Source organism: Loxodonta africana, chromosome 10 (assembly GCF_030014295.1).
Source record: "Loxodonta africana isolate mLoxAfr1 chromosome 10, mLoxAfr1.hap2, whole genome shotgun sequence".
In the NCBI taxonomy this organism is placed as follows: Eukaryota; Metazoa; Chordata; class Mammalia; order Proboscidea; family Elephantidae; genus Loxodonta; species Loxodonta africana.
The window spans coordinates 17,054,975-17,082,743 of NC_087351.1; the positions used below are offsets into that span (position 1 = coordinate 17,054,975).

Consider the following 27,769-nt stretch of genomic DNA (forward strand, 5'->3'; position numbering starts at 1 on the left):
AAGGCAGAGCTACAGCCAGTCAAGCTGTGTGGGGCGAGCCTCTCAGGTGGCTTGCCTCAGAACTACCCAGCAGGCTGCAGACTGTGTGGCTTCAACTTTCCACGGGTGTATTATCCTATCTTTATCCATGTTTTCAAGTAGAAGATACTGAGCGGGACACAGTGTACTCACACAGGAGTTGAGCAGAGGATTTCTACCTCTGGGATTCACTTCCAGAAGAAGGCAGTGCCTGCCAGGTCACAGGACCCAGCCCAAAGCACCTGCCTGCCAAGTCTCAGTGTCAGCCCTGACTGATCCTTGAGAAGCTTGAAGAAGGAAGGAATCACAGTGTACATGGCTCCTCAGAAGGCGGAGGATTGGGAGGGGGGCTTCCCTAAAAGGCAGGATATACTCAATGAATAAATTAGCAAACACGTTTTTAGAGCTTCCTGTGTATACAACCAAAGAAACTTACACTATTCATTGAGCTGAAAGGAAAAACAATTACCCAATGCATATCCATCCTTCAAGGAGTTTTGAGGAGTTCTGGTGGTAATGATTAAGTGCTTGGGTGCTAAACTAAAGGTCTGTGGTTAGAACCTACCAGCAGCTCCATGGGAGAAAAATCTGCTCCCATAAAGGTTACAGTCTAGGAAACCCTATGGAGCAGTTCTATTCCGTCCTATATGGTCACTACGAGTCAGAATTGACTCGATGGCACGCAACAAAAACAAGTTTTGAGTCAAACTTGGGGGAAATCAAGGAGTAAGAATAAAAAGGATTTGAGAATGATGACAAGGTAAGAAGTAATGTAGGTGGACTTCAAGGCTTGTGATGTTAAACAACATAGGACAACAAAGACAAATTGAATCTACCTCAAATGTAGGTTACCTGGCTACATAGGCCCCCAGGGAACTGAATCCAAACTGGGAGAAGTTGAGGGTCCTCTGAATAATCGTGGTTTTGCCAGATTATTCAGGTTGAAAACTACTTTTCCCAGGGGACATTAGAAACTCAGAGGAGACTAGAATTCTCTGCTATCCTGCCCCTGGTGCAGAAGAAAACTTTTTCTGAGATAAGAACCTGTTCATCAGTCCTTCCACCCCACAAGCAAGTTGAAATACAATCATTTTACTTCACACACAACTTTTAAACACGCACCTCCTTTATTTGTTTGGCTCTTATTTTGTGTGTATACTCTGTGCCAAGTCCTATGCTGGGCTAGGGACTTAAAGATAAAAAGACTAAATGCTTGCTTTTCATGTAACTTACTGTTGTGGATTAAATTGCGCCCCCCAAAAATGTGTGTTGAAATCCTGGCCCCTATAACTGTAAATGGAATCCTGTGTGTGGTACACACAGTCAAGCATTCTACTGCTAGCTGAAAGGTTGGTGGTTTGCATCACCCAGAGGTGCCTCAGAAGACAGGCCCTACAATCTGCTTCTGAAAGATCACAGCCTTGAAAACCCTGTGGAACAGTTCTACTCTGCACGCATGGGGCACTGTGAGTCCGAATCCATTCAATGGCAACTAACAATAGCAACAACATGCCTGTAAATATGGTTCTGTTTGGAAATAGGGTTTTCTTTGTTATGTTAATTAAATTACACCCAAGTAGGGTGGGTCATAATCTCATCACTTCTAAATTATAAAAAGAGCAGACTGGACATAGACACACACAGAGAGAAGGGGAAGACAGACAATGGAGACGGGTGCATTTACAAGGACTACAAGCTACAAGTAACTTTCTTTACAAGCTACTAGAAGCTGCAGTAGACAAGGAAAGACCTCCCCCTACAGTCACGCCCTGAATTTGGACTTGTAGCCTCCTGAACTGTGAGAAAGTAAACATCGGTTCTTTAAGCTACATATGTATGGTATTTGTGTTATAGCATCAGTAGGTAACTAAAAGACCATGTAACCCTCTGTCCCCAAGGTTTCCCTGACCCAAGCTCTTGAGGTCTTAACACTTACTAGGCTGGTGGGCAGAGTGAGGGTAAGATGAGGGCAGAGGTTTCTGAAGAGACAGAGACCACTGTCAGCTCTAAACCTACTCTTACCCTATATCCGTCCCACCAAGTGTTTCCAAACTATTGCAAAGCTAAGTCTAATATGAATATGTAGACATCCCTGTACGACAAGACTAGATTGTAACATTTCCATCCACATGTCTGTCATTTGTTCCCTCAGGGAAGAATTTTCAGTAGACATTGCAAAATTTGAGTTCCAGTACCACCTTCTGGCACAGGTAAGCACTTTGTACATGGTAGTGTTCATGACGATGGCAGTCACCTCTATAACATTAACTAAAGGCAAAACCAGATACTGAATATACCTGACCTCATCAGCTAGGAAGATGAGCTGTGGAAAACCAGCACTGCCCACCCCTGAGGACCATGCACCCCAGACTCTAGGCCTCCCCTGCAAGCTACAGATGAGCTCTGTGATGCAGGCTTGCCTGTGGCCCTCCGCTGAAGGACTGGGATTCCAGTCATCACGGCACAATTTGCCCTGTGATCTCTTGTTTCCGTCAGAGACTTATCCTACTTTTTAATACACCCCTATCAAAGCAAGAGGAGCCCTGGGTGGCACAAATGGTGCTCAACTACTAACCAAAAATGTTGTAGGTTCAAGTTCACCCATGGGAGCTCGGAAGAAAGCCCTGGCTATCTACTTCCAAAAGGTCACAGCCTTGAAAATCCTGTGAAGCATAGCTCCACTCTGCAACACATGGGGTCGCCATGAGTAGGAAGTGACTCATCAGCAAGTGGTTTGGGGTTTTTTGGTTCCCAGTGCAGGGCCATGCCCGTTTTCCTTCTCCACAGTATCCCCAAGGCCCAGCTCAGTGTCTCGGGAGTAGCATACTCATAACAAGTGCTTAACAATTATGGACTAAATAAGTGAATAAATGAACAAACCAAAGAATCAGAGATTGGTCAAGTGGGTGTCACTGGAGAAGCGTCTCTCACAGGAGTATAGGAGGAGGGATCCAGGAAATACATCTGCAGAGCACTAAGCTCTGTTTATCACAGAATGCGTGCCTTGGCAAATCAAAAAAGAAAAAACCTAAACATGTGCTAGTGAAAAGTGGTGATGAGCTTAAAAAACAATCAGCCTAGCCAAGGGATCCTGGGGAGCCCCCAGACTGTGTAAAGAAGGCACAAAATAACGAAGACTAGCAGATAGCCCTGCAGAAGGCCTCATCCGACCACCAACCTAATTACAGCACATGCTGTACCCAGCGCTGTTCACTGTTTGTCGCCCTAGGCACTGGCCTGACCAATTTAGGGACATGAAAAACAAACAGCATTTTTGCCAAAGGCCTTGGATTTCCAGGCTTTGTGGTTTCCATGCAGATCATTCGCAAAGGATTTCAGGCTTCCATTGCCTCTGTGGTGAGTCCAACAAAAAAAGCAACCTCAAACCCTCACCAGCTGAATGTGGGGAAGGAATGCCTGGGCCTGGGCCTGTGGGCAGGGGGAGAGACAGGAGCCTTCTGCTGTAAACTCCATGCTTCCATTGCAGCCTGGGTGGCCACTGCCAAGGCCCTTGCCGCTTGCTTCTTCCGCTTATTGGCTTGGAAAAGGGAAGTGAGGTTCACCATCAAGACCCTCTCCAAGGGAAGCGGTGTGATTTAATGAACGCTTGGAAAAGTGTTAGCTTTTAACACCTGGAAATGGTCATTCGGTATTTACCGTGGACCTCAAGGTTCTCCACATTTCTTCTAACAGCAAATAAACTCTACCAGAGCTTCACTTCTGTGAACCTTAGGGGCTAAAGGTCTTTCCCAGCTGGATCCTTTGTCTTTGGCAATTTTATCCTGCTTTTTTTTTTTTTTTATGTCACAGAACTAAGGGTGGAGCCTCTCTGTCAGATTGTGTACTCTACCTCTCCCCCCAAAAAAATTCTAGTTGCCTTTGAGTTGATTCTGACTCATGATGACCCCAAGTGTGGTACAAATAGTTAATGAACTCAGCTGCTAGCTGAAAGGTTGGAGGTTCAAGTCCACCCAAAAACACTTTGGAAGAAAGGTCTGGTGGTCTGCTTCTGAAAAATCAGGCATTGAAAATCCTATGGAGCACAATTCTACTCTGATTCACATGGGTCTCCATGAATATTTTACCCAAAATACAGAAAATAAAGAGTTTCTTAAAAAGGAGACTCAATTTATGTCAATCATGGATGACTTTTGCCAACACCAACATTGAAGGGAGGAAGGAGGAAACATTTTATCTGTACCCCTGGCCATTGCTTCTCAATAAATACTTTGGTCTCTATTGATGTGTCCATGAGGTTCTAGATTTTTTTCTTTCCCTTTACCCATGTTAGACATATGGTAGCCACATCAACAACAACAACAAAAAAGAGTCTCTAATTTCACCAATGTGGTCTGAGAGTCTCATTCAAAAACAGATATTTGGTGGTTGTATTAACAAAATCCAAGGCCAATGAGGAATGGTTAATTAAGTGGTGGGAAACCCATGTGATTGTGTTTTTAATGGCAGGTAAGTATTTATTATAGAAATGGAAACTGTCTCTTTATATAGAGATCTACCTCATTTATTTTTAACTGTCATATTATTGCATTGCATAGATGTACCATAATGTCTTCATCCATTCCCTATTGATGGTTATTTGGCTTAGTTCCAAGTTACTACTTCTATGAATACCTCTGGTGGCCCAGTGGTTAAAGCACTTGGCTGCTAACTAAAAGGTCAGCAGTTCGAACCCACCAGCCACTTTGTGGGAGAAAGATGTGGCAGTCTGCTTCCGTAAAGATATACAGCCTTGGAAATCCTATGGGGCAGTTCTACTCTATCCTATAGGGTCACTATGAGTCAGAATCAACTCTACGGCAGCAGGTTTTGGTACTACTACATTCTCGAGCTTATGAAAATTATGTGCTCAAGGATGTTCACTACAATATTACAATGAACATATTTTAAAACAAACCTCCTTTACACATAGTTTTGTGCATATATAAAAGTATTTCTGAAGGCTGCTGTTGTTGTCAGGTGTCTTCAAGTTGGCTCCGACTCATAGCAACCCTGTGTACAATAGAACAAAACTCTGCTCAGTCCTGTGCCATCCTCACAATCGTTGCTATGTTTGAGCCCACTGTTGCAGCCACTGTGTCAATCCATTTCATTGAGAGTCTTCCTCTTTTTTGCTGACCCTCTGCTTTACCATGCATGGTGCCCTTCTCCAGAGACCGGTCCCTCCTGATAACATGTCCAAAGTATGTAAGGCGAAGTCTCGTCGTGCTTGCTTCTCAGGAACATTCTTCTTCCAAGACACATTTGTTCATTCTTCTGGCAGTCCATGGTGTATTCACTGTTCTTCACCAACACCATAATTCAAAGGCATCAATTATTCTTCAGTCTTCCTTATTCCTTGTTCAGCTGTCACATATATATGAGGCAATTGAAAATACCATGGCTTGGGTCAGGTTCGCCTTAGTCCTCAAAGTGACATCTGTGCTTTTTAGCACTTTAAAGAGGTCTTTTGTAGCAGATTTGCCCAGTGGAATACATCATTTGATTTCTTGACTACTGCCTCTATGGGCATTAATTATGGATCCAAGTAAAATGAAATCCTTTAAAAACTTCAATATTTTCTCTGTTTATCATGATGTTATTTATTGGACCAGTTGTGAGGGTTTTCATTTTCTTTATGTTGAGGTGTAATCCGTACTGAAGGCTGTAGTCTTTGATCTTCATCAATAAGTGCTTCAAGTCTTTTTCACTTTCAGCAAGGAAGGTTGTGTCATCTGCAAATCGCGGGTTGTTAACAAATCTTCCTCCAATGCTGATGCCATGTTCTTCTTCATATAGTCCAGCTTCTGGATTATTTGCTCAGCATACAGATTGAATAATATGGTGAAAGGATGCAACCCTGAAGCACACTTTTCCTGATTTTAAGCCGTCGCTCATCTGTCAGTTTGTCATACTGTGGTGGCTTACGTGTTGCTATGATGCTGGAAGCTATGCCACTGGTATTTCAAATATCAGCAGGGTCATCCATGGTGGGCAGGTTCCAGCATAGCTTCCATACTAAAGTAGGCTAGGAAGATGGACCTGGTGATCTACTTCTGAAAAACTGGCCAAAGAAAATATTTATATTTTCTGAATAATTAAATCATGATTGTTAGAACTGATAAGTTGATTATTGGGTTTTAATTCTTCAAAAGTTAACACTTTCTTAATGGTATAGTCACTCTCAAAAAAAAAAAAAGCTTGGGAATGACTATGCCATTAAGGAATTGCTAACTTTTGAAGAACTAAAACAGTAATCAACCCTTCAGTTCTAACAATCATGATTTAATAGTTCTTAAATTACTCAGAAAATATTTTTTTTATTTTATATGTCTCAAAGGAAAATCTAAGTACTTGCATTTTCTCACTGTGTGTGGTGTGGAGCAATGGACAGAAACTACCGCCCTGATGATTAAAAGCAGCTGAGACATTGCAGCCAAGTCACCTCTGTACCTGGGATAAAACAGACTTAAGAAGAAGCCTGACAAAGCCCTGTAATCTAGGAGCTGGACATTGGCTCCTCTTCCAGCACTTCTCCATTTAGAGAGCACAGCATTTCTCTACTTTTATTCATTGTCAGAGGTCCCTGGATGGTGCAAATGGCTGACACACTCAGCAGCTAACCAAAATGCTGGCAGTTCAAATCCACCCAGAAGCACCTTGGGAGAAAGACCTAGCAACCTACTTCTGAAAACTCAGCCATTGAAAACCCTATGGACTGTAGGTCTACTCTGACACGCATGGGGTCGCCATGAATCTGAATCAACTTGATGGCAACTGGGGTTTTTTTGGTATTTATTGTCAAACTTCAGAAAAGCACTTTGTGTACACTTCTTCATATCCTACTCTTTAAATTTTCTAAAAAGATATTTAATTATGTAATAAATTGAACATAAGAACCTAATAAAACAGATAACCAGGTCCTTACCAGATTTAGCAACTTCTAAAAAAATTTTTTTTTCATTTTCTATAATTTGCTACAGATCTTTTTTAAATAAACAAGACACTCCTGTTGAATTCTTCGTCTCTCAACCTATTCTCTTCTCCCCTCCCCAAAAGCAATCCCCTCCTGAAGAAGGTACAGTGTCTTTTCCACCCATGTTTCATACTTCCAAACATATGTCTATATCTAAACAAATAACCTCTTTTATAAGGATCAGCACAAAGCTGGTTCCTACGATGCAGAAGTTGAAGATGTCCCAAATGTCCAGCTTTTCCAAACTTCTATACCACACTTCTATCTCTAACATCAACTACTCCCTCTCCTCTCAGTACTCTCCCTCCCATCTTTGGGTTCCCCAATACAAGCAATGTCTCACAGAACTCACTAACTGTATAAAGGAAATGGCTCATAAGGTTGTGGAGCCTGGCAAGTCCCAAATCTGTGGGTCAGGTATAGGCTTCTCCTGACCCACGAGACTACGGGGGTGGACAAATGCAAACTGGCAGTTCAGACCAAAAGCTGCTGGCTCACAAGGCTGCAGAAGCTAGCAAATCAGGTCAGACAATAGCCCACTGGCCCGTGGTGCTGTGAAAGCCAGCAAATCCCAGAATGGGCAGGTCAGATGGCAGGCCTCTGGCTTGAGTCCCAAGAACTGGAGGTCAATTAATCATGGACCGGATGGGGGCTTCAGATGCAGAGCGAGAGCCCTGCCATGTATCTTAGATGCAGGCCACATCCCCAGGGAAGGGCATAACTTGAGTAGGACCAGTACTTGAGTCACGCCTTCCTGCAGGGCTGTGACCCAAGACACATATACCAATCCTGTCTCATCAACATGTGGAGATCAGGATCCACAACACATAAAATGGAGGACAACCAAACAATATTGGGGAGCATGACCCACCCAAACTGACCCCAACCATCACAGGTTCCATATACCTTATTTGCGTAGTCCCACTCAATCATTGTTTGTGAGTCACAAAGATCACAGCTAGAAGGGCCACATTAAGTAATTCACTACACCCCAATATTCACTTGCAATAAGTAGCATTATTTTGTGCTTTTTTCAGTTTTTATAAATCATATAAAAATTTTTTCCAGATTTTTTTTCCTACGTTGATAGAGGTCAAGCAATTCTTTCATATGAATTGTGTTACATTCAACTGTGTGACAATATAAATACATGATTATAAGTCTACTAATTGTCATTTAATTTGCTTCCAAATTTTCCCTATTACAAAATTTGTAGCTTTTATTGCTGTTTTGAATTGGGATCCTTTTCAAAATATATACATTATTACAGTTTTATAATTGGCATCCATTGATATATCAGAATGATAGTAGCATCTTTGTGCTAATAGTTTATAAATTCACTTGGATTTTCTATGTAGACAATTATAACATCTGCAAATAATGAAGTTGGTTCTTCCGTACCAATCCTTATACCTCTTATTTCCTTTCTCATTGTATTGTACTGTCTTGGACAGCCTTGTTCATACAGTTTTTTCTCCCTGGGTCTCAGGAACCAGTCCTTTCCTTACGCCTTCAGACCTAGGGATAATACTAGCTCCATCCCTTATTGCTTTCCTTAAATCCTTCCTAGACCTTTGTTAAACTCTTCAAAGAACCCATATTGAGGGTGTTGGAATCCGACTAATACAGATGGTACCTGCTGTGGTGCCTTTCTTAGCCTTACCCCATGTCCTCATGGCCACAGATATTTCCTGTGTGTGCAGTGGTGGGAGGGAACAGGAAGGAGGAAGCATAGCAGTTTTCTGCCACAGCTTCCATCACCATTCTTTGAGCATCCTCTACTTGGGGATTCTACAGGTAGCTTACCCTGAGAGGCCACCCCCCATTTTAGATAGCAGACTTTAACATTTAAATCTTCTGCCCATGTGGACTCTACAGATGGCCGTCATATCTCTCCCCAGACAAGTGGGGGTCGGATAAAGAATAGGCCCAGCTGAACATAGCAAACAAATAAAAAACTAGGCCAGTAAATATGAAGAAGCAGGGTGAAAAGTGGGATCTAACAAGGGAGCCAAAACAGAGAAATAATGAGGTACTCCATTAACTAATACATGAGGTACTCCAGAATGGGAAGAAGAGAACTGAGCTGGAAAAATTTCTCAGCATTTTTTCCTATTATTCCTTGGTTTACTTATGTGGATGTAGTGTATTTAATGAGCCTGAAGAGACCGGATGACTTATTCCCAGAATTATCCAGTTTCCACCTTCTTGAACATCCAAGCTTCCCCTCAGAAGTGATTTTCACAATGAATTCCAGGGAGCCCGGGGCCCAATATAGATACCACAGAGGCATCTTTGAGAATGAGGAAGAGGCTGAGCAGGTAGAGCTCCATGTCAGCCACTGCCCACAGTCCAGTCCATTCAAACTAGCTTTTTATTTTCCAAGTTTGGGCTTTCTATAGCATTTCATTTCTAAGCAGGAGGAGGAGTCTGTTACTTAAAGAAAATAGATGAAAACCACTATTGCAGGTTCCTAAGGGCTAAGGATCATCTCATAATTCTTTCTTCCCCTATTTCAGTGTCTCTCATAGCACTGAGTTGAAGGCAGCATTACTCAGAAGCTGAGCATCTCAAAGTTGAAGCAGCCCTCGTAGTCATCTCCTGCAGCCTTCCATTTTGTTAAAATCTTCCTGACAGGGGGACATCCATCTTCTATTTAAGCAAATACCTCTGTTGTGGATTGAACTGTATCCCCAAAAACGTGTATCAACTTAGCTAGGTCATGATTTTCAATATTGTGTGGTTATCTACCATTTTGTAATCTGATGTGATTATCCTGTGTTGTAAATCCTAATCTCTATAATGTTAATGAGGCAGCATTAGATGCAGTTATGTTAATGAGGCAGGACTTAATCTACAGGATTAGCTTTTATCTTGAGTCAATCTTTTTTGAGATATAAAAGAGAATTGAGCAGAGAGGAGAGGGACCTCATACTACCAAGAAACAAGCAGCAGAAGCAGAGCATGTCCTTTGGACCCAGGGTCCCTGCGCTGAGAATTTCCTTGAGCAGGGGAAGACTGATGACAAGGACATTCCCCCAGAGCTGACAGAGACAGAAAGTCTTCCCTGGGAGCTGGCACCCTGAATTCAGACTTCTAGTTTCCTAACCTTTGAGAGAATAAATTTCTGTTTGTTAAAGCCATCCACTTGTGGTATTTCTGTTATAGCAGCAATAGATAACTAAGACAACCACCAAGGACAGAGAGCTTTCTATCTAATGAGAGCATCCTACCTTATTATTTGAGAGCCCTAATAGTTAAAATGGCTGCAGTTTTATTGCCCCAAGTTATGCCTTGGTATTACCTGGGTTATTTGTCTTCTAGACATGCACAAAGGAGGTCTACGTGGAAGTGCTTCCAATATTTAAATTCAGTTATTAAACAATTATACATTTTCTGATCTAAAATGCCCATCTAAGTTCCTTACTACCCTTAAATGATTCCCTTTGTATCTAGGTCCCCTTTAAGAAGTAAGGCCAAAACTAGAATAATTTAGACGTGATGTAACCAAGAAAAGTAGAACTCATATGGATAGCACACTAGTATTAAAAGAACTTAAAATGTCATTACCTTGTTTTTAGCAGCCCCATTACACTGAGCAATCATTTGTGGTTTGTGGTACATAAACACCGAAGTCTGCTTTTAAACCATATTCTTCCATCTTGTTCTTAACCATTTTTGTTGTTGTTTGAGTTTTTTTGTTGTTGTTTTGGTTTTATCTAAACGTAGGAGTCCACATTTCTCCGTATTTTGATTTCATTCTAGCAATTTCAGCCCATCACCATAGTTTGTTGAAATTTTTTTTCAATTTTAATTCCATTATCCAGCACATTCTACATAGTTTTGTGGCATGCCTATAACTAACAAGTGAGAAACTTCATTTTCAGGCTTTGCCTCATCTAGCATTCAATTCATGAAGCTACCAATCACAGATATATCATGCCTATGCAACAGTTGTGTTGCAAAGCACGTTGTATGCAAAGCCTTGAACTATCACCACGTCCCCTTTTAGGCTGATGGGAATACCACACCAATCACTCAGAAACTCAACCATGACCTCCTTATGGATTGAATTGTGTCTCCCAAAAATATGTTTGTAAATCCTAATCCCTGCAGCTATAACCCCACTTGGGAATGGGTTTTCTTTGTTATGTTAATAAGGCAGTATTAGCATTGGGTGTGTTTTAAATCAATCTCTTTTGAGATCTAAAAAGAGCAGATTGAGCAAGCAACCAAGCTAGCAGAGATGGGGGAAGATAGATGCCAAGCTACAGAAAGGAAAAGAGAAAAGGACCTTCCTCCAGAACCGACAGAGAAGAGAGAGTCTTCTCCTAGAGCCAGCACCCTGAATATGGACTTCTAGCCACCTGAACTGTGAGAAAATACATTTATGTTTGTTAAAGCCAATCACTTATAGCATCCATGTTATAGCAGCATAAGGTAACTAAGGCAGGCCCCCAACTTGGCTCCAGGGCTCCACTTTTTACTTTTCTAGGGAGATATTATCTTACTCAAATCCACAATGAACACCCATGGAAGCAGTGGTCATGAAATCAAAAGACGCATTGCATTGGGCAAACCGGCTGCAAAAGGCCTCTTTAAAGTGTTAAAAAGCAAAGATGTCACCTTGAGGACTAAGGTGCGCCTGATCCAAGCTTTGGTGTTTTGCATCCAAAAGCTGGACAACGAATGAATAAGGAAGACTGAAGAAGAATTGTCGCCTTTGAATTGTGGTGTTGGCAAACAGTGTTGAATATACCATGGACTGCCAAAAGAATGAAGAAATCTGTCTTGGAAGAAGTACAACCAAAATGCTCCTTAGAAGCAAGGATGGCGAGACTACATCTCACATACTTTGGACACGTTATCAGGAGGGACCAGTCCCTGGAGGAGGACATCATGCTTGGTAGAGGGTCAGTGAAAAAGAGGAACACCCTCAACGAGATGGATTGACACAGTGGCTGCAACAATGAGTTCAAGCATAGCAACCACTGTGAGGATGGCACAGGACCGAGCAGTGTTTCGCTCTGTTCTGCATAGGGTCGCTATGACTCGGGACCAACTCGGCATCTAACAACAGAGAGACGTTTGGGAAGGACAAAGAACCTTCTTCCAAAACTACATGTGATGTAATAGGCCAGTTTCTTTAAATAGCAATATATTGTCATTCTCTTAATGGTAACAGTTTCCACAAAGCTGGCTTGACTTACATTTCTTCCTAGAAAAAAACAAAACAAATGTGTAAATGTACACTGTGCTCTTAGCAAGCTACATTTTTTCACTTTCCTTAGGAAACCCTGGTGGCATAGTGATTAAGAGCTATGGCTGCTAACCAAAAGGTTAGCAGTTCAAATCCATCAGGCGCTCCTTGGAAATCCTATGGGGCTGTTCTACTCTGTCCGATAGGGTCACTATGAGTCAGAATTGACTCAACAGCAATGGGATTTTTTTGGTTTTCTCAATTGTCAATTCAATCCATCAAGGATTTATTGACCTGAGCTGTGATATAAAAGGGTCCTGTCCCCAGAGAGTTTAGTATTTGATCAAGGAGACAACAAATATGAACATAAAAGCATTTGGGGGCAGGGCAATGCTAGGCAGCAGGAGTCAGAGGGAAGGTTCATTCTTGTGGGATGAAATAACCACTCATTACTTCCTGAAGAGGATGATACGGGATTTGGAGTTGCAAAGGAGATGAAATGTGTCTGAGTGAGGGTATTTTCATCAGAAGATAACTATACGTGCAGGTGTGGAGAAGGAAGTATTCATCATGAAAGGGGGCAAAGAGGAGACTGGCCCACCTGGAGCCGAGTTTTGTTTTGATGGTAGCCTAGATATTCCAGCCAGAGATACCTCCCAGAGGTGGCCATGGCTCAGAGAGAGCTTTCCTTGTGGAGAAAATATGTCATGTGGCCCTCTGCCCATCTCTGCCACCACTATAAAGCAACCAAGGACAGAAATTAGGAGAAAACAGCTCATTTCCTCATCCTTTGCTTAAAGCACCAATTTTCCACAGGCAATTTTGTAAATTAAGAATTTTCCTACGCTAGGGGATAGGCATGTTTCTTAATAGAAAAACAAGTCTCTAACCTGAAGGAAATATTCACATACTCATACGCTTAAAGAGGACAGACTCAATTCCTGTGTCCCCAGTAGGCACCCTCCATGGATCAGGACGGAAGAGCTGAGGACCCCTAGTGGCCATAGCCACATGTTATGATCACCAATGAAAAGGGCCCTAAACTGCCAAGAACTTAAGCCAAGAAAGACCATAAATGGTACATTTCTCTTTCAAGGTGATGCAGTGGGCACAAAGCTCCTCTGTCTGAGATTTGTGAAGCTGCTTGTACACGAGCTGGATTGTGACTTTGACTGGCAGCCAGCTGTAAGTCAGTGGTGCTGAAGACCTGTTCTATATATCCAGGCCAGCATGTATGCGCAGCATCATTGTGGACAAAGCTAGTAATCGAGAGCATCCGGTGCGAGGACAATTGCATCATAGAATAAATACTAGGCTAAAATATCGCCACAACCCAAGACTTTTCCAAAGAGAACTTTCAACATACATCATCATTAGCATTAGACAGTACTCTATTTGTGCTGTCTGAGGTTTTTCTCTTCCCTTCAGATGCACGGAAGTCTTCTCTGGAGAAATGTAGTTAATTCCAAGGTTCCAGAAGCCTCAGATTCATTTTTCCTCCATGCAGCAAGGGAGGAGAGCAAACTAAATGTGTGAACCTCCAAGGGCCCTTCCGTGTAGCTCTAACCTACAAAAGTAACAAACGTACCTCTTACTGTCTGTCTCTCCCCAAAATAATGGTTCCCTTCCCACTGGTCCCTTCCCAAGTGTTCATCTGACTACTGCCCAAAACAAATCGTCCTTGGTAAGCTGTTCAAACCATACTTCCCAGGACACGCAGTGAGGATTCCAGGCTCCATACCCTTAAAGCCTTGGTCTGGAATTCCTTTTCCTATTTCTTCTGATTATCTAAATCAAACCTATGCTTCAAGATCCATCTCAAGTGCCTCTCCCTCAGAGGAACTTCCCTGGTCATTGAAGTCTAGTTGAAAGTTTCCTGCCCCTTTAATGCTGTAGCTTCGTTTAGTGACATTAAGTAACAATTTTTAAAACTGGGTGTGACATGCTGCCTTGTGTAGTTAAATTATTATCTGTGAACCGACTCCCTAACATGAAAGATTCTAGGGTGCATGGGCCAGGTCGGATTCATTTTATTAATGCCCTAATAGCCAAATTTTTTGTACTTAATCTTTAGATATCCATTGGTTCTCCCAATCAATGTAAATAGGATTCAAGAGGCAAGTTATATGGGGTTTGGAGGATTCATTGATGTAACCAAAACAATACCGCCCCCAGCCAACAAGGAAACATGGCTAGCCTTTATGCTTGCTATATTATTTTGATTTCTTACTTGACCCAAGACGTATTTCATTTGTAATTCAGACCTAGTGCACAAAATACCTGAAGCTGTAACAGATTCAACCATTGACTAACATGGTGGTAGATGCACAATTGGAAAGAAAAAAAAGGAAATATATTTCCAAGCTGGAGTAGGGGGTGTTACTACAGGAGCCACCAGTCCAGACACCACTCTCGAGACTGATCAGTTCTAGTTGTGCCTGACTGAGGTTTGGGGAAAGTGCCCCAGAGCCTTTCCTCAAAGCCAATAGCTGACCATTCACACACTCACTAGCAAACACAAAACCAGCTTCAGGCTTTCCTTCATTATTCAGGGCAATTCTTTTTGACCTCTTACTTCATTCTCACACTTAAGACAGCGTCTATCCTTGTTCATACTCAGTTGGCATTGGTTTCTGGCCCCTCAGAATTAACAACAGATTTTGGCTTTCTGGGGGATTGACCCTTCCACTCCCTTTCTTCCTTCTCCACACTCACCCTAGCCCAGTCCCATCCCCAGTGAGCCCTCCCTAGGTTGGGCCAGCCCAGGAATGGGCTTTTCAAAGTTACCACAGGGGATAGGAGTGAAAGGGAGGTGTCTTAGTTGTCTAGTTCTGTTGTAACAGAAATACCACGAGAGGATGGCTTTAACAAAGGGAAATTTATTCCGGCACAGTCTCGTAGGCTACAAGTCCAAATTCAGGGCATCAGCTCCAGGAGAAGCCTTTCTCTCTGTGTCGGCTCCGGAGGAAGGTTCTTGTCATCAATCTTCCCTTGGTCTAGGAACTTCTCCGGCAAGAACCCGGGGTCCAAAGGATGCACTCCGCTCCCAGCACTGCTTTCTTGGTGGAATGAGGTACCACTGTCTTTCTTTTATATCTCAGAAGAGGCTGGCTCAAGACAATCCAATCTTGGAGATGGAGTGCTGCCTCATTAACATAACTGCCACCTATCCCACCTGTTTAACATCATAGAAGTAGGAGTTACAACACATAGGAAAATCACATCAGATGACAAAATGGTGGACAGTCACACAATCCTGGGAATCATGGTCTCACTAAATCGATACACATATTTGGGGGGGACACAATTCAATCCATGACAGGAGGAATCTGAGAGCTATAACTCCAGGCCTCTTCCTCTGGCACCTGAACCTGAGGGTCAGACTTAACTAGGCCATGATTTAGAAGTAAGAGTCTTAAAGCCAGAAATAGTATCTCTAGCTGTATTGCCTCTGCTTTAGATGATTAGATCTAGGAGCTCTTTTGGCCCAGTGGCCCAAGGCAGGTCATCAATGAGAAGGTCCAATAGCTTTGCTAAGTTTCAAACTACGCTTGGTACCACTGCCTCCCTCTCTCCTCTCCACTACCACATCCCACACCACCCAGGTCCCACAACCCCATCCTGGGTGGGGCCGAGTCCTAAGTAGTTAGTTAACAAGCTCCTCAGGTGACTCTGATCGGCTGCCCAGATGAGATTTACTGTGTTAAAGAAAGGTGGAAAGAGACCTAAAAAAAAACAAAAAAATCAGGTTAAATGGTTTCATGTTGCAATGAGAGGTGTGTTATTCAATTTTGTAGGCTTAAATATCCCATTTCAGCTTATATTTTTGAAATAATTCCTCTAGATAATCCACTCTGAGGATAAAAGACGTTCCCAGGAACTCACACTGCTATTTTGATACTTTCTTAAGTGATTTAAGTCAGCAGTTATAAGACCTTGATTTCTGACCTAGCTTTTCAGACTGAAGGCTCAAAACAAGATGATAAACATTCAGGGAAGCAAGGCCTGTGCCAGGGGCCTTCTTCTCCACTATAATAAGAAAGGAGTGAAGGGCTCTGTTTTTCTTCAAAAAAACTAAAGGCACCATCAATACAGAGCACTTCAGTGGGATCTCGGACAGAACTTTCCAAAACAAAACAATTTCCAAAGTTATAAACACACCAGCTATTTTGGAAAATGTGAGGCTCTCTGGTCATCATCAGTTTGTAATTGTTAAATTTTTACAAGTGAGTTGAAAAGGAAGTATTTTGGTAACAAATTTCTCAAACGAAATAGCAAAGGCAAAATTATCCCAAATTTGTTGCTCTGCGTGACATAAACAGGACAAGTTTGTTTTTCGATAGGAATTCTCTTTCGCGCCCTCATTTGCTTCAGAAGAATAGCCAGATGTATCAGCTTTATTTTGCAAAGAAATAAAGGAAAATAAGAAAAAGGAAGATGAATAAAAAAAAAAAGGAATACAACCTGGAAGGCTCACTCCAAAGCAGACCTCTGGTGGTTGGAATGTTACCTGTTCATCCCAGGCACTCATCTCCTGGTGCTAAGCACACTTCACCCCAGCCAACCCCACAGCCCGTAAGTATGGACCCTGCCAGTGTTGGAGGAGGAGAAAGATGAGCAGGTCCTAGGATAAGGTCACTACTTAGGTCATGCATATCTGTAACTAAGCCTCCTATAGGGGTCACTCATCTTCCACACCCACTCCCTGCCCACCTGCCTAGCCCACCCTGGTCTGTACCATCAGAATGCAATCATTTTACAACAGACGTCTCTATTCTTACTGCTCTTCAAAATTTTCCTGCCCAGTGAATATCTGGTTTGTGGATTATTTTGCCCCAGGCATATCCATTTGCATTTTTCCATGATGATTCGTAATTTGTCTCTGTCTTTCCCATTTTCCTAATTCCTTTAGGTTATTCCTTTGCTTCTGCTGGTGTTTGTCACATTTCTCCATTCAGAATCATCTGTGAATTTCATTTTCAAGCCCTTTCTCCCTCCCTCAAGTCGTTAATAAAGACAGGTCTGAGTGAGATGGGAGTAAAGGCCAGCTTCCTGACCCACCCTGGAGACCACCCGCCCGAGACAGCCCAGCATCCTGAAGCCTGTTTACCTCCATTTTTCCATCCATATGACAGAATAGGCAGCCAAGATGCTCTGCCCTCATTTATGCCCCATCAAACTTCAGAGTTCATGGATGGAACACCTGTTCCTGTCCATTTGTGTGCTGGGGTTACAGACAAAAGAAAAGGCCTTGCCTAAGCCTCAAGAGCCCCATGGCAAATTGTTGTTAATTTAATGTTTGCAATATGGAAATATAATCCTCCCTGCCCCTCTCCACCTTGTGGGAAATTACATTCCTCTCTACACTCCCAAATGATCCACAGGGCTCCCTTCACTCTTTATTATTGTACAGGACAAGCAATCTCTTTTTCGGATTAGACAGCAGGGAGCCAAAGCCTCTCAGACCTTCCAAAATCATTTGAAAACTGGCCTGCAATGTTTTCCCCTGTCACTGAGCCTCTTACTTCCCATTTTGTGCAAATTGAGTTATGCTGATCAAGGCATGGCTTTACCAACTAACAAAACCTAATTCCATGTAGGTCCTGGGAAGCAGGGAAGGGGCTGAAATCAGGATGCTCAAGGAGGAGATGCAAATCAGATTTTAAAATAATTTTTGAGGATAACAGGGATCCTAGAGAGATTTCTTCTTTCCCCGAACCAGTTTTTGCTACTAGCTTGGCCCATCATTCAACCAGAGCTGAGCAGATTTCCTCAGTCTCAAGATAAGGAGTTTGAACTAGACAGTGTCTAAGACCCCTTCCAGCTCTATGATTCTATCTGAAGAGTTTCACAGAGTACAGGAAGGAGTGTTTCCTACCCCCAGCAGATGCTCTCGATGCAGAGGGAATGGCTACAGGGCTAAGAACTTGGCCTTCTTATGAGTGCCAGAGCTCTCTTTAAGATCTCAAAGGGCTATTTGAATCATTTTTACTATGGCACATTTTTTTTCATAGTATCATGCAGAAGATACAATCAAAATCAGCCCTGGTCAAAACGGTTAAGTATACAGAGCTTGTCTCTGTTCTTTACACATCATCTTTATAAAATAATTGCTCACATAGCTCCCACACTCCCCCTCCTTGAATAGGGGCCTATTGTATGACCCACTCTTAAGAATTCATTCAGGTGTTCACAGCTGACACAAAATGTTACTTCACAAGGGTACTTTCATTAATTCAAATACTCAGAGAAGGGCTCCCTGAGGATAGCAGTTCATTCATTCATTCTTGAAATACTGAGCACCTACTAAATGCCAGGCATAGGAATAAAAACTGGGTATGCAACAACAAAAAAGACATGACCCCCCATCCTTGAAGAGTTTACAGTTCATCGGGGAGTCAAATGAGTAAACAGTCTGGTGCTGTGACATATTTACAAGAGTGGCTTGTAAGAGTTAAATAGGATGACCATATAATTTATAGTGCAAACCAGGACATTTTTAGAGTAACTTGTTGCCATCGAGTTGACGCTAACTCATGGCGACACCATGTGTCTGAAGTTAGAACTATGCTCCATAGGGTTTCAATGGCTGACTTTCAGAAGTAGATCTCCAGGCCTCCCTTCCAAGCAGCAACTGGGTGAACTCAAACCTCCAACACCAATGCTTCGATTAGTAGCTGAGCATGTCAACCATTTGTACCGCCCAGGGACTCCATTTTTCTTTTTTTTTTTTTAGAGTAACACGACCCCAGTGCCGTCGAGTCAATTCCCACTCGTAGCAACCCTATAAGACAGAGTAGAACTGCCCCATAAAGTTTCCAAGGAGCACCTGGCAGATTTGAACTGCTGACCTTTTGGTTAACCGCCGTAGCACTTAAACACTACCCACCAGGGTTTCCCTTTCAGAGTAAGGGGAGAGCAATATTAAGTAATATGCCAGAGAAGTGCATAAACTAGATCCCTCATAGACAAACCAGCACATATGACCCCCTAACTAAAGAGAAAGACCTGCTATTTACTAAACCACTTTATGTCACCATTGAGACTGAGCCTCACATTACTCAGCTAAGACCTTTACCCAGAGAATTAGATGATGACTGAAAATCAGCAACAGTTTGCATTTCTTTTTCTGATGATTTATGTAAAGGATGCTATTCATTATGACTTTTCTTCCCTTTTTCTTTTACAAGTGGCTCCGCATAGAAGTAGTTATTAGTAGAATCTTAATAATTAATAAGTTAATTAAGCATTTACATTTCGGGCATCTACTCTGTGAGTTAATATCATGCCCAAATCCTTATAAGACTTCTCCTGTATTTTCAATGCACTTTGCTATAAAAACACTATCTACGGGGCCAAGCCCGGAAGACTGGGTTACAGGTGAAATTATTTTATAATAAACTTCCTCCTTCCTCCAGGTCCTCCCTGGTGGCTCTGTGTCATACTGGATTTAATCCTATACCCTAATGATTTCACAGGTATCTAGTATAGAAAATTATTTTTCTGTGCCGTTAGCCCCAGTCCAAGGTCTTTTTGCTAGGCAGTTAGGATCTTTTTTTTTTTTAGGATCAGGGATGAACAAAAAAGGGTTTAGTATATGTTTGTTTGTAATTAAGAGGCTCTCTTTCCACACCCTAGTGCTATTGAATCTCTTATATAAGAGTTTACCCTTTAGCCCTATGGCTCAATATACACTGTAGAAATAATCATATTCTAGCCTTCCTTGAACTTTTCTTTCCAAAATAATTGAGGCCCAGTGGCCCAGGTGGGCCCAAAGAGCCCAAGGAAGCCAGCCATCCAACACACTAAGCCTTCACATATGACCGACCTTCATCTCCCATCCAGATGTGTAGTCAGGCCCTTAGAACAAGATGGCGCCATGGTCCATGACATAAATTCTTCCACAGCTGCTCTATCATCCAGAAATAGGTCTTCTCTGTTGTAAGGAAATTCCAAATGTGAACCTCATTCTGGCCCTGTATTTATTATCCAAAGTCACAAATATAAGGACCAAATTAGCACATTGCGTAGTTAACAAATAGCCCCACAACTTAATCAAATGTATGCATATTTAGAACTCTGATATCCCACCATCAATAACTGGTGAGAAGGAAAAGCACGAAGGACAATCATAGGCTTAGAATGTCTCACAAAGAATCCCAATAAAGAACTTACCATAAACAGCATGCTTAAGAGTGAGACAATAGAAGTTTTCTCTGGCATCAGGAATGAGACAACTGTCCCGATGCTCACCACTCTATTCAGTTCAGGTCTCAGCCTACATAATCAGACAAGGAAAGGAAAGAATTAAATTACTTATTATCTACAGGTGACATAATCTCCTAAATAGAAAATCCAAAAAAATTTACAGACAAAAATATTAGCATGAATAGAGAACAAATGTGCAAGGTAGCAGTCAGTACACAAAAAATCAATAACATTCCTCTACTCTAGCAATGCCAAATTAGAAAGCGTAATTTTAGAAAAAGACCCTATTTACAATAGCAACAAAAACTGTAAGGTAACCAGGAATATACTTAACAAGAGATTGGTGAAACTTCATGGAAAAATATTATAAAACCCTTTGAGATACAAGAAGGAAGGTCTAAATAGATAAAGAAATATCCTGGACTCGGGGTAGGGAAGTTTCAACATTGGTATAATAATAATTCTGCTCAAATGCATCTATAAATTCAATATCATTCCAGAAAAAAAAAAAATCTTGACACTTTTTTGTGGAACTTGTCAAATAATTTTTAGGAAAAAATGAATAAAAACAATTTTTACTTTACTAGTTGTCAATAAGTGCTCTAAAGCTACACTAATTAAAACAGGGTTAGCACCACACACCCATGGAACAGACCCACACCTATACAGAAACATTAGAAAGGAAAGAGGTGACAATACCAGTCAATGGAGGAAGGATAAGCTATTTAATAAGTGATGCGGATTCAGCTGGCTATCCATACAGAATAAGTAAATTAAAATTAATTTCCTATGCAAAAATAAGCCTCATATGAATTAAAAGCATAGATGTAAAAAAAAGCAATGCTATAAAACTTTTAGAAGAATATACAAAAGTAAATCTTTATAACATTGGGCTAAGGGAGGGTTTCTTATACAAGGCATAAAACATGCCAACCATAAAGGAAAAGATGATAAATTCAACGACAATAAAGTTTAAAATTTTGGGGTAAAAAAACAAACATAAGAATTAAAAGATAAGCCACAAATTAGAAGATATTTCTAACCCTTAAAGCCAAAAAGGAATTAGAATCAGTATCCAGAATACACAAATATCCTTCACATCAAAAACAAACCAAAAAAAAAAAAAAAAGGTAAAGGATATGAACAGGAAGTTTGCAAAGAAAAAAACCTGGATAGCCAATAAACATATGAAAACATAAAGGAAATATAATTTCACACTCACCAGATTAGAAAAAAATTAAGTCTTCTAACACATATTTTGGCAAGGATGAGGGGAAGCAAGATATCTATACTACTGGTGAGAATATAAATATCTCAAGCACTTTGGATAGTAATTTTACATTATCTGGGACAGTTGGAAAAACATACGGCACCCAGGTAATTTTACTTCTAGGTAATTACTGTAGAGAAACTCTCACATATGTGCACGAGAAAACTTCTACACAATTGGTTATTGCAATTTTATTTATAATACCAAAATGTCAGAAAAAATCTAAATGCCCATCAATAGGGAATTGCCAAACTATGGTATACACGCAGTCCCCAGATTATGAACAAGTTCTGTTCCTGAGTCTGTCTTTAAGTCAAATTTGTATGTAAGTCAGAACAGTTAGGTATGATTCGTATCTAACGTCCGTTAGTCAAACGTTTGCCTTAGTGTATAGTATGTAGTGTACCTTCTGTATACAAAAAATTAAAGAAACACTTCTAGATACACTAAACCCTCTTTAACATAATAATGCTGTAATAATAATAATGTTTCGATGTGCATCGCAAAGTAGTGCCCATTGTAACTACCTGGAATTTTTAATATAATAGGCTTTATCGGGGTTGGTTCATAACTATGGGTTGTACATAAGTCAGACGTTCGTAACCCAGGGACTGCCTGTATTCATATAATGGAATACTAAGCCACTGTTAAAATGAATGAATAAATAATTCTATAGGTGGTAATGTGGACAAATCTGTAAAATACAACGTTGAGTAAAAACCATTTATGTACATTTTAAAAACTCAAAACAATATATTGAGACTATTATACGTATGTAGTCAATGTTAAAAATTCACATGAGAAGAATAAATACTAATTTAAAGATAGTGGTTATCATTGGGGTCTATTTTATCTATAATATTTTATTTCTTTTTAAAGAAAAGATGTGAAACAAATATAGCAAAATGTTAACATTTCTTAAATCTGGATGGTAAATGCATTAGTATTTGTAATATTATTTTGGTGTGTATGTAATTAGCATTTCCATAACTTCAACAAAAAAGGATTAAAAAGAAAAGAGAAGAAAAATATTAAATATTAAGTAAAGAGTGTATCAATAGGTGAATAAGTTAATAAATGAATGGGCACCCCAGGCCTCCGGGCATGTTACACAAACAGTGGTAGAATATCAAGTTACTAGGGCCTTAGATTTAGCACATGTGGAAATTGAGACCCAAGGAAATTAAGTGACTTCCCCATACTGCACAAGTAGTCGGAACTGAAACCCAGACCTCTTAATCCACAGCCCAAGACTCTTTCTTAACCATGACTCAGATCCATATCATTTCCTCTCCATTAGAAGATACCAAGAATTATAAGCATTAGGAACTGTTAAAGAGAACCAATGTGGGACTGTCCTCAACAACCCAAGAGTCATTCTCAGATGGTTTTTCTCAATGGAAAGGATAACACTTATAAATTGTCTGAGAAAAATATATAGTAACTTGTTTATGCCCTGGCTTCACCGGGAGCCCTAGAATCCCGTTGCCGTTGAGTCAATTTCAACTCATAGTAACCCTGTAGGACAGAGTAGAACTGCCTTATAGGATTGAACTCTAGAATAACTTTTGCCAATTGTCAATTATGGGCAAACACCATGGAAGAAAAATCAATATTCCAAGGAATAGTTGACTGGGGTTGCAAGAACCCTGCTTATTACCTGGTCAGTAGTATAAGACCTAACAGCTCATCTTTCTGAAGTCAAAAGCTCCTTGGGACCCTACTATAACACCCAACAATCTTCCTCAAACTGTTGTGTATTCTGGTCTCTTGAGCAATCTCCAGATACCCTCATGCAGGTAATTTAATTTACTCATGGAGTCTGAAGGCAGTAAGCTCCCCAATTTATTCCTTTCATCCTCTTCCCACCCACCTTAACCATGGCTTCAATCATAAAGTACTCATTATCTGCACTGAAGACTGAGTTTCCAAAGTCCTTTCCAGGCCCTGCTGCATTATTATAATTAACAATAGTAGCTAATTTTATTGAATGTTTACGATAGGCTAGGTATCATTCCATATACTTTTTGATTAACTCGTTTAACCCTATGATTTTTTGATTAACTCATTTAATCCTATGAGGTGTAAAAAAAAAAAAAATTTTTTTTTTGTAGGTATGATAATTATCATCATTTTAAAAACACAGAATCACAAACACGGAGAGACTTAAGAACATTTTCCAAGGTCACACAGCTAATAAAGTGGTGGAAGAGAATTCAAACCCAGGCAGTTTGATTCCCAAACCTGAACTATCACACACTACACTGAACTCTATTCATTGAGTGCCTACTCATTCTTGAGAAAGAATTCAAAAGAAATGGAGGCAATTTGCCATTACTCCATGGCCTTTGACTCAGCTACTGTTAAAGTCACAGTGTCTAGGGGACACTGTGTCTTGGGGACAACAACGGAAATACTGTCCATGCTCCAAACCTCTGACCAAAGGTGAGGTCTCAGAGGGACTCTCTGTCCCAGTTTATGGCAATTTTTCATTTGTGAGGGGCAGTGACCTCACCATTATTTCCCTGGTGCCTAATAAAGGATCTGATACATGGTTAGTAAATATTTGTTAAGCGAATCAAAATGGCAAAACAATATGACCTAAGAGAAAGGAATAGGCTGAGACTTCTGAAAGTTCAGGAAGAGCGGTAACCCCCAAAGTTGTTTGGATGTACAAATGAGTATATGTGTGTTTGAACTGAGGTTCAAACACAAGTGATTTTTCTGATCTAGCCCAAAAGAAGAGCACGGGTAGCCATTTCCCTAGGTGGAATTTAAGCCTAGAATCTTCAAAGAAAAGTCAATTAAATCTCTGCTCAGAACATCAACCTTTCAACCATTGTGCTGTGCCTTGGCCCAGGAGACCGTGAGAATTTCAGCAAGTCCCATAAGGCCTTTGTCTTTCAACCTTAAAGGGAACTGAGAAAATGGTAGTTGATCTTGCAAGTCACATGGACCCGCACTAACAAATAGTAAAAGCTGGCTTTTAGGGTAAGCCAAGGACAAGCGATGTCTGCATACCTCTCTCTGGCTTGATTGAGATTTTAGTTTTCTCTGCCATACCCTAGAACATGTATAGCTTGTATATTTGTACCTTATAAAGAGCTTACGCCTCAAGAACTTCCAAGGGTTTCCTGAGACCCACTTATACACAAGAGTCTTTGTCGCTCACAGAAGGCATGGATCCCTGAAGGTAGTTAGCGATCTCAGCAGCCAGGTCTCTCAGGAAATTCCAGGTAACCCACAAGCATTTCAGGAGCCCTGGAAATTCTCTAATGGACTAACACAAACATGCAGAGGCACAGCTTTAACAGGGCCAGATTGACCCAGAGGGTGCAGAGGTGTTTACTCTGTTTGGCCCCTGTGCAGGCTGAGAGTCTGGGGCGGGGGGGAGGCGGGGGGAAGCTCACACAGTCTTGTGCAGCCTTTCTTTGGGGTCCAGCAGCTCTCTCTGAGAACTGTATTTGTTTGGTGCACTCACATCCTTCCAGGGTCTCCAGAAAGCCTTTTTGGTTGCTGTCTTAGAGCACACAGCAGGCAGAAAAGCCAACGAGAACCTCAGATCACCATCTCACCACAGCTCCTGTGTTCACCTCCCCCAGCCTGGACTCCTACCTGGGGAGGAGGGTGTCTAGAGGGGAAGAGAGTGAGGGACAAGATCCCTTGCTGCTGGCTTCACCTCTAATCACAGGAAAATTTTCCACCATTTCCATTATTTCTGGCATGGAGCCATGCTGTAGGAAGAGAGACGTTTTGTTCAGGGAAGAGGAGAGATGGGGTCTGGTGAGGGAGCTAAGAGAGGCAGGGAGGAAGTTGAGTGGGAAAGCAAGAAGAAAGAAGCAAAGGAGGGCAGAAAGAGAAGCAGGACTCGCTGTTTGCTAATCAGTAGGGCCAAAATGTCTGGGCAGGTCTCTGAATAGCAAAATGTGTAGGAGGAGTTAGATTTGTGTATTTCATTATGAATCGTGTTCAGTCAATGCATATTGACCTAAGTACACTATGACAGATATTACTTTTAATTCTGTGTCACTCACAGTGACTTTAGTAGTCATGAGGGGGAGGAGTTGTACACCTTACGGTTGCTTGATTCATTGTCAAATATAATTTGGTTTTACCAAATAGCTCATAATGCAGTTCCCACCCCTCACTACCTAAAAATTATAAACAAACACATGTGTGAACACCCTACCTTGTAGGTACACAGATAAACTGTAGGTTATATACATTTCTGGGTTCACAAATGCAACTTCATGCCTTCCCCTCCCACTCCAGAAGACATTGGAACGTAGAAGAATGAGGGTTATTGGTTTATAGACATAATTTAGTGTACAGATTTAGCTGTGTCCCCCAAAAAGGTGTGTTGAAGTCCTTATCTGGGTACCTGTGAATGTGACCTTGCATGGAAATGGGATCTTTGCAGATGTTATCAGCTAGGTTAATAGGAGGCCATACTGATTAGGGTGGGTACTAATCCAATATGCGTGGTGTCCTATAAAAGAGGAGAAGAGACACAGGCACATACAGAGGGAGAACAGCCATGTGACAATACCCCAAAACAAAAACCAAACCTGTTGCCATCAAGTCAATTCCAACCCATAGTGACCCTATAGGACAGAGTGGAACTGCCCCACAGGGTTTTCAAGAAGAGACTGGTGGATTCAAACTGCCGACCTCTTGGTTAGCAGCCAAGCTCTTAACCACTGCACCACCAGGGCTCCACATGACAACAGAGGCAGAAATTGTAAGCCAAGGAACTCCAAGGATTGCTGGGAGCCACCAGAAGCTAGGAGAAAGGCATGGAACAGATTCTCCCTCAGAGCCCTCTGAAGGTATCAATGTGGCCAACACCCTGATTTCAGACTCCAGCTTCCCAGACTGTGGGACAATAAATTTCTGGTCTTATAAGCCACCCAGTTTATGATGCTTTGTTATGGCAGCTCTAGGACATTAATACACTTGCAATTGAAGCTGTCAACTAATAGGTTCTTGTCGAGCAGATTAGAGAATTGAAGTCACCCGAACACAGGGTTGGAAGAACAGAAAGGTTTATTTACAGTTTGCAAACTGGGAGACTGGCAGGGTCTCATGACCAAAGGCTGCCAGCTCCCTGAACCAGGGAAGATTTGCACCTTTTATAGGGAGTGACATATATGTGTATGAACAGTGAGGGAAGGATCTTCAGTCTTTTGATGCATGCACAGTCCACATAATTTTAGTGAATGGGCTTTTGTGCATGGCTCTAAAAATATTGTCCACAGTCCTGAAAAAATGGTGACGACTCACTACTGCCACCCCAGAAAGGTCATAGAGTGGGTAGATTCGGAGCCAGTGTGCCTGACAAGAGAAGACAAGAAACCTGGGGATTCAACCAATCATGGTGAAGTGCTGTAAAAGTTGTAACAAAAATGTAGCAAGAGTAGGCTTTTCTGAAAAGCAACAATTATGGGATGGTTAATAACCCTTAATAACCCTTTCATGACTGCCTGCTTCGCGATGACTTTATTTTCAAGAGTAACCATTCACATGCTTTGGTACTGAGATTATTAAGAGTTAAAAATCATTTTTAGTGAATCCATAAAAGATCCAGACTTTCTGCTGTGACTTTAAACCCGTAGGCCCCAGAGCAGACCTTCCAGATTCTCCCAGGCACAAATGTTACAGCATCTAGGCATGGTGGTCACAGTGAGACACCTTCCCCCACTCTCAACAGGCACTACAAAATAAAGGAAGTACCACACTACACTGGGAGTTAAACTCTAAAACACAATCATAATGGGTCAGAGCAGGTATCAGCAAAATTCTGGGACATGCTGTGCCCTGGGAAAGAAAAGTGATAGGAAGAAGAGAGGAGATAGCAGTATACCAAGCATTTCCACAGACAAGAAGGGAAATAAAATCACAGAGGAAAGAGGAGAATGGCGGCAGGGCAGATAAGGTGGCGAAAATCGCTCCTTCCCATCCTTGATGACTTTTAAAATTTCCTCAGATCATGAATCATCACAGTCTTTCAAAGAGTTGACTTGTATGGGTCTTTCCAATATACACCCCATCCTAGGAGACATTTCTGGAAAACAGTATTAAGAACTTTGGTTATTAAGAC

General features: G+C 41.4%; 1 long non-coding RNA gene across 5 annotated transcripts in view; it reads right to left on the bottom strand.

The window, feature by feature from the left end:
• Positions 1-15,031: 15,031 nt before the first annotated feature.
• Positions 15,032-27,769, bottom strand: part of LOC111753003 (uncharacterized) — a 48,963-nt gene continuing 36,225 nt past the window's right edge. For 2 of the 5 annotated variants that reach the window (XR_010323116.1, XR_010323115.1), the window contains 4 exons: positions 25,285-27,733; positions 20,367-20,469; positions 20,020-20,167; positions 15,032-15,916 (listed from right to left, as the gene is read on the bottom strand). This is a non-coding gene — a long non-coding RNA (uncharacterized LOC111753003). The remainder of the gene's footprint in view (positions 15,917-20,019; positions 20,168-20,366; positions 20,470-25,284; positions 27,734-27,769) is intronic. The other 3 variants (XR_010323118.1, XR_010323117.1, XR_002787860.2) reach the window with 2 other exon arrangements.